This window comes from Sitophilus oryzae, unplaced genomic scaffold (assembly GCF_002938485.1).
Source record: "Sitophilus oryzae breed Bouriz unplaced genomic scaffold, Soryzae_2.0 scaffold_815_pilon_pilon, whole genome shotgun sequence".
Classification (NCBI taxonomy): Eukaryota; Metazoa; Arthropoda; class Insecta; order Coleoptera; family Curculionidae; genus Sitophilus; species Sitophilus oryzae.
The window spans coordinates 436128-450087 of record NW_022147434.1 but is presented as its reverse complement, the minus strand read 5'-3'; the positions used below and the strand labels follow the sequence as shown (position 1 = coordinate 450087).

Below are 13960 nucleotides of genomic sequence, written 5' to 3'. Positions count from 1 at the left end.
AAATTAAATAAAAGCTTTTAAAAATATTTTTAAAAACAAGCTTTTATCTAAAAAGAGGAAAATAATTTTCTGGGACACTTTTACTATCAACTTGTAATCTCATTACACAATTTATATGATATAAAAGCTTGTTGCTGACTTGTCCGCTAGGGCACGGAACGAAACGTAAAAAAACAAAAGTTTAAGGATAGATTGGCCGTCAAAAATACTTAGGTGTCTTTAAAAAAAATACAAAATAACACAAATCACACTTGTGAGAAATATGAATTCAAATTCATAATAGAAAACTGGAAAATTTGAGGTTATAGTTCGCGGGTACGTAAAGGCGTTTTCGGATGTCACACTAAAAACTCTAAAGTTACTCCTGAGTCCTGAGAACACTGAACCTGCCTTATTTTGTTCAACTGTTCGGAATAATTATTTATGGCTTGGAAGCTTATACATATTTTAGGCAAATAAAGCAAAAAAATAGCAGCCTAAAGTGAAACTTATCAAGTTAAAAAAAAATAATTCCTATAATCTTAATGTGCGACTGATTACCAGAAATCGATTCGTTCTATTTTAAAAACGACAAGAGTGGCTGGTATGGGGTTTGAAGCAGGATAAGGCAGGATTATAGCAGCCAAAGCAGGAACTTGTTTCAGCCATCTTGCTTTAATTGTGTTGCTATGTGTGACGTCACCAATCAGACTTAAACTTGCTGTATCTTAAAAACAGCAAGTGTTGCTGGGATGAAATTTAGAGCGGGATGCAGCAGGAGTATAGCAGCGCAAGCAGGAACCAGCTTTGGCGATCCTGCTTCTCATGTGTTGCCAACTGGGAAGTCCGCAACCAAAATAAAAGTAACTATAGCTCAAAATTGGTAGGTGTGGCTGGGTTGGGATTTGAAGCAGGATAAAGCAGAATTGTAGCAGCCCAAGCAGGATCGTATTTTATAGTTCCTGCTTTCAATGAGTTGCTAACTTCCCCGATCTGAAAGATACCCCAGTTTACGGTACTCTTTTATTTTGTATATTTTTTTTCGAGTAAGCGAAAACCCCAGTTTTTTTCTGATAGATTATGTTTTCAAGCGCTTATGACGTAAAAACAAATTTGTTTGGATTTTACTACACACTTAAGCATTTAATGACTACAAGAGTTGACGCCAATAACATAATAGTACGCTATTTTTTATGCAATTATTCTAGAAAACAAATTTGGTGATGTACTATTCTGCTTTTATTTGTTAACATTTTACACGTTTTTTACCACGTTCCAGGTGTTTTTAAATGCCCTATTAAAACTAAGAAGTCGTAATAATATTAGAAAATTTAACGTAATTTTAGTGTCACTTATTTATTAACACAGGTAAGTAAAAGTATTAACAAATTAGTATTTTACTGTAATTTTGTTATTTCTTGTCAACTTTATATTAAATTTTGAAATTGGAAAACGTACAGGGTGTCCCATTTTAGTTGAAATCATACGGTATCTCTAATTATAATTAGTAAAGATAGGAGGATGCGGTTTGCACAGACCTGTCCACAAACCTCAAAAAATTTTCATAGGCCTCTTCGTTTCTGAGCTACATTTTTTTTGAAAATTTAGCAATTTGGTACCGACCCCGTATCTTTGTCATTCTGGATGATATCAAGAAGGTGAAAACTGATTGTTATAGAGCTTTGTACTTAAAATACAGTGGCGTAGTCTGTTTTTCTACGAAAAAAATATTTTTGAAAATATGAACTAAAGTTATGTTTTTTTCATATGGAACACCCTGTGTATGTATAATCCGTCTTGCTATGCTCAAAAATATATATATCACTTTATATGTATTTTCACTATTTACTGCAATATTTAAAATTATATCATTTTCTTATTAGTAGGCCGTGATAAATAACAAAAAAATCAAAATGGTATTTACTAAAATAGTCATACACATATTAAAATTTTATTTGGGATTGATATATTTTACTTTTGAACTGTTACCACTGAATTTCTGAATATATATGTTTTTTATAACGGAATTTATTTTAACGGGATGGGTTTGCAAACATCTAAAAGCTTGCATTATTAAAGCATTTTCCAGGTGTTTGACATTGTTGTAGTTGCTACGATATATTTCATATCAAATCAAAAATCCGGGAATTAGGGGGGGGTATCATATGGGTCCATTGGTTCCAATTCATTGATTTGAGAAATAATAATTTAACAAAACAAAATTTTAATATTGTTAAAGTTGTGAGGGGAAACCCCATCTTGCTGAAAGTATATTTCACGTAAATTAGCTAAAGGAATATCTAAAAGTTCCGGTACGATAGCTTCCAAGATTTACAAATAGCGGTTAAAGAGTTTCCCTAATAAAATATAAAGAATTTATTAGTGGCTCCCAAAATAAAACAAGAGACAGATGGCAGTATACTTCTAATAATTCTTTAGTTTCTTTTATTATCAATCATGGCGTCCTACTAGTAATAATGATCTTTTAATAAAAACTTTTAAATATTGCAGTAAATAGTGAAAATAAATATAGAGTGATATATATATATATATATATATATATATATATATATATATATATATATATATATATATATATATATATATATATATATATATATATGATATTTTTTTTTCAGAAGCTTATGACAAGCCAGATCATATAGTTTATAAATATATAGGGTGTTTATAGAAATATTTTTAAGAAAGCATAACTTTAGTTCATATGTTGAAACGTTCGTTACTACGCCACTTTATTCCACGTAAAAAATTCTACAATAAAAAGTGTTCACCTTCTCGATACCTTTATCAATAACAGAGATACAGAGGGTGTCCCAAATTTCAAAATTTTCAAAAAGACCCTGTAGCTTAGAAACGAAGAGGGCTATTAAAATTTTGTTTACGGCATCTTCGACGTAAAAGTAGGACAGGTTTGTGCAAAACTCACCCTTCTATCTTTCTATCTTCTATTCACTAATAACGTAGATACCGTATGATTTCAACCAAAATGGGACACCCTGTACAATAACTATTAAATTAAACTGAAAATTCCAAATTAAATATTACGTTTAACTGAAACAGGTATTTTTTATTATACCATATGTTATATCATAAAAATAACCGTCAAATTCTGATATAAGGTCAGGTTTTCGATCCTTCCAATATTGCATATTTTCCATTTTTCTAGTAATATCTTCAGGCGCCAAAATTGAATCACCCTATACCGGGTGCGTCTCAAAAGTGGCTCACTCCTATAACTTTTTTATTTTTTTCAGATAAAAAACAAGTCTTAGTATGTTAGAATATGACATAAATTAGTATTGATTCACTTCTTTTCGGCCACTTTTTGTTTCACCGCAAATGATTATTACTGATTTTTAAATGGCACCGTCCGCGTCCGTCGGTATTTTTTTACTTCATTTGATAGAGCATTACACTCTGAATAGAATGACATATCATATGTCAGCTTTTGACATTTTCGTTTAAAACAAAATTGTATTTTAAATTTCAATCTAGAGTGCCATGGCTGTGTTAAAAACACTAATTTGTAATCAGGGAGCCTTGGAAAAATATATTTGATCGTCTAATGTTTTTAGTATCTTATCCTGGCTAGTTAAAGATGCCCAAATCGTATTTTTAATCATTTCTCATCTTTTTTTCAAGTGGAACGAGGGTGGCTTACATTTGAAAAAAGTATTTTTTTGTCGTTAAAAATGATCGTTATGAATCGCATGTTGCAATTTCAAATAAACCATATTCGAAAATGTCAAAAGTTGACAGATGATATGTCATTCTAATCAGTGTCGTTTCCTGTCGAATAAAGTAACAAAAATACCGAGAGTACTATTTAAAAATCAAGTTACAATCATTTCCGGTTAAACAGGAAGTGGCTGAAAACAATTGAATACGTCAATCTAGCCTAATTCATGTCATATACTAACATACCAATTCTAGATTTTTATGTGAAAAAATAACAAAGTTATAGGGGTGAGCCCTCGGGTGAGCCACTTTTGATACGCACCCGGTATACATTCACCGGTACGAAAAATGGGCCCCTTAAGATTTTGATGTATTTTAAAGTTTTAGGATTTTGATGATTATTTGAGAAATTTGTAGCTCATTTATTTGACTTTTTAGTATCTTAATTAAAATGACAAGGACAAAAGCAAATGCATGATGCACGGCTTTAATGTAAAAATTACATAAAATATGTCTTCTTCAAAAGCGAATATCTCCAACAAAAATAAAGCTATTGAGATGAACCAAAAAACAAGTTGGTCTCTGTATCTCGCAAACTATCAGCTAATTTGAAAATTTAGCTTTATTTTCAAAAAACTCAAAAACCAGGAGGGGAGTCACCTCCTAAACATTCTATATTCTACATCTATTGCGGTTTCCGAGATACCAGTGCTCGTACCCCGAATTTGTAGCACACAATATATTTAAAAATATCTTGTGCTATTTTAATACGACCTTAATAATTAAGTATTAATAATTGACTGTTCATTAATACCAAATTTCAATTGTTGCCGACGTTTAGCAATTAGTTAATTGTCATGTATAAGGCACGTGAAAGCAAATAATCTATAGAATATTTTTATTTAAGTTGAGGCAGTAGAACATTAGTCATGTCCTAGTTAAATAAAGCTAAGTTCGGTCCTTTTTAGCCGAAAAAAATATCAGCAAAGTGTGGTTTGAGTTTGGCGATATAATCAGCTGGTAATTTTGTTAATTTTATTAATTTCTCATTAATTCATCGACTAAAGATATCGTTAATTAATTTTAATTTAATATAATGCAGGATGATTGATATATATTATAAACAATAAAGCAGTTTTTCAGCCTGTATGTACAATTCTTTAAACTTTTTGAAGATCGTATTTGCAATTAGATACAAATTTTTCATGTAGAAGTTAATTCACGATCAGCAGCACATAAGCCAAACTAAGTTTGCTGAAAACTAGAAGTTAATCGAAAAGCAAATTTATGAAAACTATACTAGGAAGAGTAAACTGGATTAATGATGTACCCATTCAAGTTGAGGCAACATTATATACAGACGACTCAAGAATGTCGTCAAGACTAGAAGCTGAAATAGTTCCAAATAGCTGTTAATAACCCCAAACCTAGGTAGCAAAAATAGTAGGGCCGAAACAAGAAATAGCTTCTCCGTAAGTCTATCTAATGATATCAGAATTCTCTGGCCAGAAATAACGGTAATCCAATATTGCGAAGAACAAGTAACATGGCAGCAAAGAATACATCGTTCGCAGTAGCCAATGTAACCATCTTCACAGACATCTAAGGGGTGCTAAATGCACTCGGTTCCATGGAGATAAGTTTTAGACTAGAGTGCGATTGTATGTGGTGCTGTAAACATGTTGGGTGCCCAATAGCATGGGCATCAAAGCACGGCGGGAGTTACAAGAGTAACAAAAAGGCAGATGAAATGGCCAAACAAGACTCATCAATAGCAGAGTTGCAAAAGTAATCACGAAAATGGTCACAAAATGGTAGGTAGCCAAAACATTTCTAGAATGGTGGAGAAATTCACCAAGGCAGATAGTCCAAGAACTGGGAGTTAAATGAACTGCCTGATAGGTTTAATACTGGAATTGCAATGCGGAGCATTAGCTAGTATATAACTGCTCAGCTGCTGAGTGTTCGCTATCACTGTTGCCATATACAGGGTGTCCCATTATGGTTGATATCATACAGTATCTCCGTTATTAGTGAACATAGAAAATGCGGTTTGTATAAACCTGTTCCACTTCTTTGTCAAATGGAAAATGCTGCGAACAAAATTTTCATAGCTCTCTTTGTTCTTTAGCTACAGTTTTTTTTTCGAAATTTTGCTATTTGGGACACCCACCCCGTATCTCTGTTACTGCAGAAGGTATCGAGAAGGTGAAAACTGTTTTTTGTAGAACATTTTACGTAGAATACAGTGGCGTAGTCTGTTTTTCTACGTAAAAATTATTTTTGACAATATGAACTAAAGTTACGTTTTCCTAAATAGAACACCCGGCCTGTATATTTAAAACTCATTTGATCTGGCTTGCTTTGTGTTTCTCAAAAATATATATCACTCTATATGTATTTTCACTATTTACTGCAATATTTAAAAGTCATATTCATATTCTTATTAGTAGGCCTCTGGTAACTTATCAGGCCCTTTTACTCCCAGCTCTTGGACTAAGACACAGGCGAAAAAGTTCATAGTAGAACAATTGCCAAAATTCACGACAGAACTAATAAGCAAAAACAGAAAAACAGACACATCTCTAGTGGGTCTAACAGGACATTTTATAAACTGAATACGCATCTAAAGCTGAAGGGATTGACGGACAAAGCCATGTACAGGTTCTGTGAATCAGAAGAAGAAATGACAACAAATTTTACGTCGGTGCGATAGCCTGGCAAATATGCGGTCCTTTGTGATAGGCAGTGATAGGCCACTAACAATGAACTATATGAAGGGTTCATAGTCTCCAAGTTGCTAGACATTTTGAAAAGGATAGAGCTGGAAAATGTATATTAAGGATCAGAAAAAGATCACAGAAGATCTGAAAAGGTCGCATTGGAACAGGCCGTTAGCCACCTTGAGGAAACTAATTTAGTTACAAATTTGAATGTCTTATACGGCCACACAGAACGCGATTAGTGCGACATAAATATGTTTAGCGTTAAGTATAAATGCATTTTTAGCTTTTAAAGTTCTATTTCAATTTGTGTCCATTTAAAGACAAGCAAAAAAAGCACCAGGTCTGCACTTTCTAGAGGCCACGTCGATGAGAAGGTTACAAAGAAATTAGTACTAAGCGATAATCTTAAATTTTGGGCAAATTTTTGGAATAGTGTAGAATGAGTTTTTTTGAACTTTCGAAGATAAGCTTCGTACGTGAGGACAGGCAAGATACACTGGTTAAAGACCTTTCTTTTTAAACATATTGGAAGATTAGATCTCAGTATACGCTTTCGTTTACCGAATGCCGTCCACGACAAAGCTATTCTTCGTAGGTGTTCGTGCGTGTGATTATTCCTTCTAACTCCGATCTCATGTTGTAACTATTTATAAGCATCGGTTGTTCCAAAAGTATGTTATTAATGTCTTGAGGTGATTTTCAAAAATCGCCTTTTAGTGCTTAATTATGTCATCTAGAGAATCTCTGGATAAAATTTGATACTCCTAGAATAGATTTTAACAAATATTTATGCAATTCCTCATCCCTAATTTCACCCCTAAAGCCCCATTCCTCATTCAGAACGTAAAAATTAGTGGAATAAATTTGTGGTGTTAATTACCTACCATTTCTACTTAAACATTTATGATCATTCACAAGCTTTAAAAAAAATAAATTTAATAAAATATCCTAGCAACACCTTCCCGTAGTCAATTGTATCCATAAAGAAAGCCTATAATACTTATAAAAAGTTAAGAAACAATAAACTTCTGATTTCTAACAACAATTTCTTTTTGACGGATCAAAGGCCTAAAATTTGTCAGTAATGTCATTAATCAGAGGCCAATGATTAGCACCGGACCCGGCGTGCGGACTCAGCCTTGCGACCCGGCCTGCGGATTTCGCCTACCGATCAGATCTTTCGACGTTTTATAGCAGTTTTGGACTGGCTCGTGATCTTTCGAAATTTCGGAAAGTTTAAATAACTCATATTTAACAGATTCGGCATTCATATGTATTTTTTAAGGATGAACAACAACCGAAAACGCATTTTAGCTTGTGTTATGACGTATGTAGGTGTAGGTAGTACCTTGCTTGATATAATAAACAACTTGTAACACATTTGTTGCTTTGAGAGACAAACTGTATATAAATAAGAGTTATTTTTTTATTCATTGGGTGCACGTCATCAATGACACCATGCGTCGTCTTATGGAGTTTGCTGGTGGTCGTATTATGATGTGCAACCAAAGTTATTTTAATTTCCCATATAATTATTTACTTAAATAGGCTTGAGGTAAATTATTAATTGTTTTTTTATTGGACTCCGTAACCGATTAGAATTACTAATTTATTAAATTTAAAATAAATTAATGCTGGCGTAAATAGTTAAATATTTCTCTAAAATTGTTGTATTCCGTCTTTAATTCAAGATATTTAAGAACTGTTTTAGTTCCCATACAGATAAATGTTTATCCGAATAAAAACTGCCGTATTTTCGCTTAGAGAGAAAAAGCGTCCAAAAGGTAAAATCCGTGGACTTTATCTTTCATTCGTTTGTTTAGACCAATCTAATCTCACAGGCCAAGTCCGCGGACTTGGCTTCTGACAGTCTTAGTCCACCAGAAGCTTGGCCTGCCAAAAACTTGGTTTGGCCCACAAACGCAAATATTTCATCCGAAAGCCGAGTCCAAAGGCTGGTGTATGGGCAGCTAATATAATCCGTCAAGAGAAATTTTGGTTAGAAATCAAAAAGTTTATTGTTTTATAAGCGACTTATTAAGATTTTTCTGTGGATACAACTGTCTACCGCAAGATGTTGCTATGCTAGTATATTCTATTAATTTTAATTGGATTTTTAGACCTTGCGAATGATCATACATTAAGTATAAAGTGTAGGTTATTGAAACCACTTTATTCCAGTAATTTAGAGGGGTTGAATGAAGCTTTATAGGTTGAATATTCCCCCAAAAAATCGCTTCTAGTGGTCTAGAATAGCTTCTTCGAGTGGTGTATTAGGTTCAAATTTTTACTTCTATGTAAAGCACTTCACTAACTTTAAGGTCATTTTTTGCTAAATGTCAAATTTAGTAGATACCCGAAAGCAACTGGTTAAATTTTATTATTTTATATATTATATATTATTATTTATTTTACTATGTGACTTGATATACTTTAATTATGACATGATATATTTTAATTATGATTATTGTTAGTTCCCAGTAGTTAGTACGCAGAAAAAAAATCGTGGGTGTTTGGGAAGGCTTGAAAGGAAACAATGTTTTTGCGACGTTTCGCGACTTTATTGTCGCTTCTTCAGGCACTATACGAGAAGCAGTTTTTTTAAAAATATCAAACAACTTGTAACACATTTGTTGTTTGCACTTACCCAAAACATATTAATCCATATTATGCCTACAAACATTCATGGCGATTCCAACCGCCAACACTAAGACACATACAGACGAATCGAATAGAAAAAACTGCTTCCTTCTTTCCTTTCAAGCCTTCCTAAACACCCACGATTTTTTTTGCATATATTTTAATGTAAAATGTAACATTATACTATAAATTTCGACACTCAATTAATAAAAAATTGTGGGTGCACTATATGCGCATATTTGAAGTGACACTTCTTCTTACTTCCGTCTGTTTGTCTGTCTGCTCGTCTGTCCGTTTGAGGACTCCATTCGGGTACCTCTATACACGTGGAGATTTTGGTTCCAATCGACCCATAATTAAGAAAAATACTGATGATTTCGTATATTTAGAGGCATCGGTTCGAAACATCGAGGGCGTCATCGCGGAACTTTTGACATTTCTTACGTCAAAACTAACTGTCACAGTGACACGTGTCATACACGGTCGAGTTGGCCTTGGTCCAATTTCTCGACATACCAAATTTTATTTAAATCGGACGATTTTTTTATTTCATTCATTGATGATGGGGTTTCGTAGTGCACAAAACGTCATCAAAATATCACGAAAAGATGGGGCTCCTCGAGCCCCCTCTACGTTTTGAGTTTTGGCCCCGAGTTACAATGCTCCCATTAAATTGGACGATTTTTTGATATATTGATGATGATGGTGTTTCATAGTGCACGAAACGCCGTCAAAATATCATGAAAATCATGTTACCAAAAAAGTTTCACTTCAAAGATATGTAATACGATAAGGACTTTATCTGTGACATGTAGTCACTGATGTAATTATAACAGCCTTCTTTTCCTTTCAGTTAAATTATGAAACTATTATGGCGAATCAGTTGCATCTTGTCTAGTGTAATCGCCATATTATGGATATTTCCTCTAGTTGGGGCAAGTAAATATCACCCCGAGGCTTTACTGACAACGGTAAGTACGCAACGGACAATAATTTTGAAATAATAAAGATTATACAATTCGATTTTTTGATCTAGTCTAACAAAAAATGGTAAATTCCTTAATTATTATGGTTTAAGTAAATATATTTTTCTACAATTTCTTGAAAACAATTAATTATCGACGATATAGAAGTATAAACAAATTACCATTAACTGTTTAATTAGAAATTACAAATAAATTAGTTGTTTATTTGTCCAAAAAAGTATGTGAGGTTTTTTTCGATAACTTAATAAAAAAACGTTAAAAAGGGGTTTTGGCTGCCAATTTCTAAAGGCGGACTGTCACGACTCGTCTACTTGGCAAGTACGTCAATATTTGCGTACTTGGAAAGTATCGCCAGTTTGTAAACAACATTGGCAAGTGTGGAGCTCACACAACGCGACGTGTGTCCATTTCAACAAGTACACCATGCATCGCAAACATTGTTTAAATCCTTGGCAAGTAAACAGTATAAGTAAGTAAACAACATCATTTGAAAACTACACGGGTAAAACCAGCTTTGTGCATTTTAATTGGAGCCGAAAAAAATGCAATTTAGTGTTTTTAAATTAAATGTGTTATTTTCGGTTGAATAATTAGCAAAATAGAATACAATAATTCGAGCAAAAATACCAATTCTGAATTATTAATATTGTTAATTATCGCCATATTCTGAAATACCGAAATAAAAATGTCAAAATGCAAAACAAAACAGGGGAAAACAAGAGATGTCCAATTAAAGGTTGTATAAAACCTAAATTTAAAATATTATTTTATTTGTTGTAGGAAGAAAACTAATATTTAGTAGGTTTTTATTAGAATACATAAATTTACTACAAGTAATACTAATTGCAAGATGCATGCTTGTCGCCCATGCGTAAGGGCACCTCTGGTTTTTGCCATTTACGGTTTGCTTTTCATTTACGCGTGGACTACTCTGGTTTTTCGCTTGTACGGCAAAATAAACAAGCTGTAATATCTCTGGGACTAAGCGTATTATTGCTTTCTTTTTCTCTAATGACGCTAACAGTTGCCTATAAAGTTGTATCGCTAACTTAATTTCTATGAAAATGAGACATATCTGGTTTTTCCTGTGTAGTCTTCATTTGTCCACTCCATTTATTACTGAAGGAACGATTTATGTATGTCGCCAATATTGAAGTTATTAATGTAAATTTGATATTATAAAATATAATATTGTTTTAACGTTTTAAATTATCCGCAATTAACTCGAAAAACACTACGATCCGCAAATAAACGGGACATACGCTATAATAGTACAATTATTATTTGCGCAGTCGTTTGAGCGCCTCGGCAAGTATAGACAAGGCTGGCCGAGGCTATACTTGGCAAGTGTACGAATAATTGTGATCCTTTGACTCGGGCTATGTTTACCGACAGAGAGTATGAACGCGACGAGTGACAAATAATTGCACAAGGAAACCGTTCTCACGACATGGCAAGTATATTCCAATAACAAATGTTTGTCAAGTACCGGGTGGCCAACTAAGAATGGACGCCGGCTGTATCTCAAAAACTACTTATCGTATAACTTTGGGAAAAAAATTCTAATAAGTAAATCGACCAAGACAAATCGCTGGAAATTATTTTAAAGTTCGAAAAATGCCCGCTAGTGGGCGTTTCTCTGATAGCCAATCAGAAAATACGGTTTTTCTCAAAAATATGCAGGTGAACAGGTATTTTAAATATTACTATTGCAATCATCGAGAAATTTGCAATTTTTATTGAAAATTTATTTAATATTATTAAAATTGAGTATTTTGCTCTATCTCATAAAATAAAGTGGTGGGGGAAGGTTAAACTTGCTTTTAATGCAATAAGGATAACTCTGGTTTGGGTTAGCCGATTTAAACAAACTAGGGCTCGTTTCAAAGAGCTTTTCTTCCTTAATGATCTCCAGAATAAATTTTGTTTCCAGATTTTTTTTTTGCGGTAGCTAGAGGGCGCTGTTTGACATCATAACAGATATTGCGCTTTTGCATAAAAAATTTAAATAGGAGGCTATATTTCTATTTTCACAGTTGAGCACAAAATTTCCAAAATATTAGCGCAAACCGCAACTTCATATCTTCTTTCTAACGGGAGATATTTAGAAAATAAATCATTATACCGGCCACCCGGTACACGAGTCGTGAGAATGCGCATTAATAATAAACAAGTAGAATGGTAGTCGAATTTGTAGTCAATGTAAAGGGGGAACAGAAACTGTTACTCCACAGTTGGAGTCAAAAAGACAAGAGTGAAGAAACAATTTATTAGAAGTGGGAATATTACAACCAATTTAAGTTATTCAATGCTCATATAATAATTCGAGGGAAAAATATTATATAGGAGAGTAACACACATTACCATATTACTGATGCTAGTGAATGTTAAACTTTTGATATGTTGTTGGTTTGGTTTGGTATTCGTCTTTAAATGCCATAGCAATATTGACAGAAAAATTGACATTTTGGGGAATTTTTATTCATATCTGTGAAATTTCTTTTCGGTAAATTGTTTTCGGGCATTTTAGTAGATCCGTAATATTTTTTAATTTTTTTCTAATATGCCAATTTTAGGAACAAAAAGTTAAAAGACACGGTTACCCGATCGAAGTATACCAAATTACCACGCAAGACGATTATCTGTTGCCTCTCTACCGTGTACCCCATGGAATATATAACAAAAATCGCGACAACAAAAACAAAAGTGTGGTCGTTTTACTCCATGGGATGGGAGGATGTCCGGACAACTATCTTCTTTTTGGAAGAGATTCTCTGCCGTATTTTTTTGCCGAAAGAGATTTTGATGTGTTCCTGTTTTCATCGAGGGGTACACCCAGCCCTTTCAAAAGAAACCATAAGAGGTGGGATTGGAATGAAGACCTAGACTACTGGGTATATAGGTATGTAAACAGGGTAATACAAATTAACGCATCCAAATTAGATCTCCAAAATTGGATTTGGAAATTGGAAAAAATTGGATCTCCAAAATTATACATTATCTTATACGCTTATATAGAGTAATTTTAATGACGTCGCCAACACCGCAATATTTAAAATACTAATACTATAGTCTGTCCAACGACAAAATCCTTGACAGTGATAGATGTGTCTGTCATTTTAATTTCAAAGTAGTTTATTTTATTTTACAAAGACATAAGGTGGTACAATCGGAACGCATAGCGGGAAATTAATATTTCTTAAGCTTCATTCAGAACCTCAAAATCAGTGGAATAAATTAGTAGTTTCAATTTTTCGTAGAAGTTTGTTCACCTAATTTTAATGTAATGCATTCCATTCATTTGAACGTTATAATTAGCGGTAGTAATTTTCAATCAGTGGAAAAAGTTAACAAACTTTTGACTTTTCCACTAATTATACTTCAAAATTTGCGAGGAATGTCATTTTGGCCTTTGATTATCACCCATCAAGAAAAATTTTGGTTAGAAATCAAAAGTGTATTGTTTTATAAGCTAAATATTATGCTTTCTCTATATGGATACAACAGACTATAACGCAAGCTGTTGCTAGGATATTTTATTAATTTTAATTATGTTTTTTAGACATTGTGAATGATCGTAAACTAAAAAGTATAAAGTGTAATTGAAACCACTAATTTATTCCACTAATTGGGAGGTTCTCAATGAAGCTTTAAAATTTTAGTGACGAATGGTTACTTCAAAATAATACACTACTCAAAACAATTATCGCATATTTGAATAAAAGTAATTATTACATATTTCTAAATGAAGCATGCATTTTTCTGCCTGTCCCTGGTGAATTTTCTTATAATAATTAGGGTATACACACTGCCATATTATTTTTGTCGGCCGACTATTTAGTTGCAAAAGTGAAAGAAATATATTCTACGGCCCACTATTTGATTGCATTGCGTAGCTTTAGGCTATACGCAATATATGTTAACAAGCAA

General features: G+C 33.1%; 1 long non-coding RNA gene across 2 annotated transcripts; it reads left to right on the top strand.

The window, feature by feature from the left end:
• The first annotated feature begins 1222 nt into the window (after positions 1-1222).
• On the top strand, positions 1223-12926 carry LOC115889490. Of its 2 annotated transcripts, none has more exons than XR_004051459.1 (3): positions 1223-1347; positions 9898-10015; positions 12607-12926. It is a non-coding gene; the product is annotated as an uncharacterized LOC115889490 (long non-coding RNA). The 2 variants fall into 2 exon arrangements; XR_004051460.1 differs by lacking the exon at positions 1223-1347 and adding an exon at positions 4600-4698.
• Positions 12927-13960: the final 1034 nt, after the last annotated feature.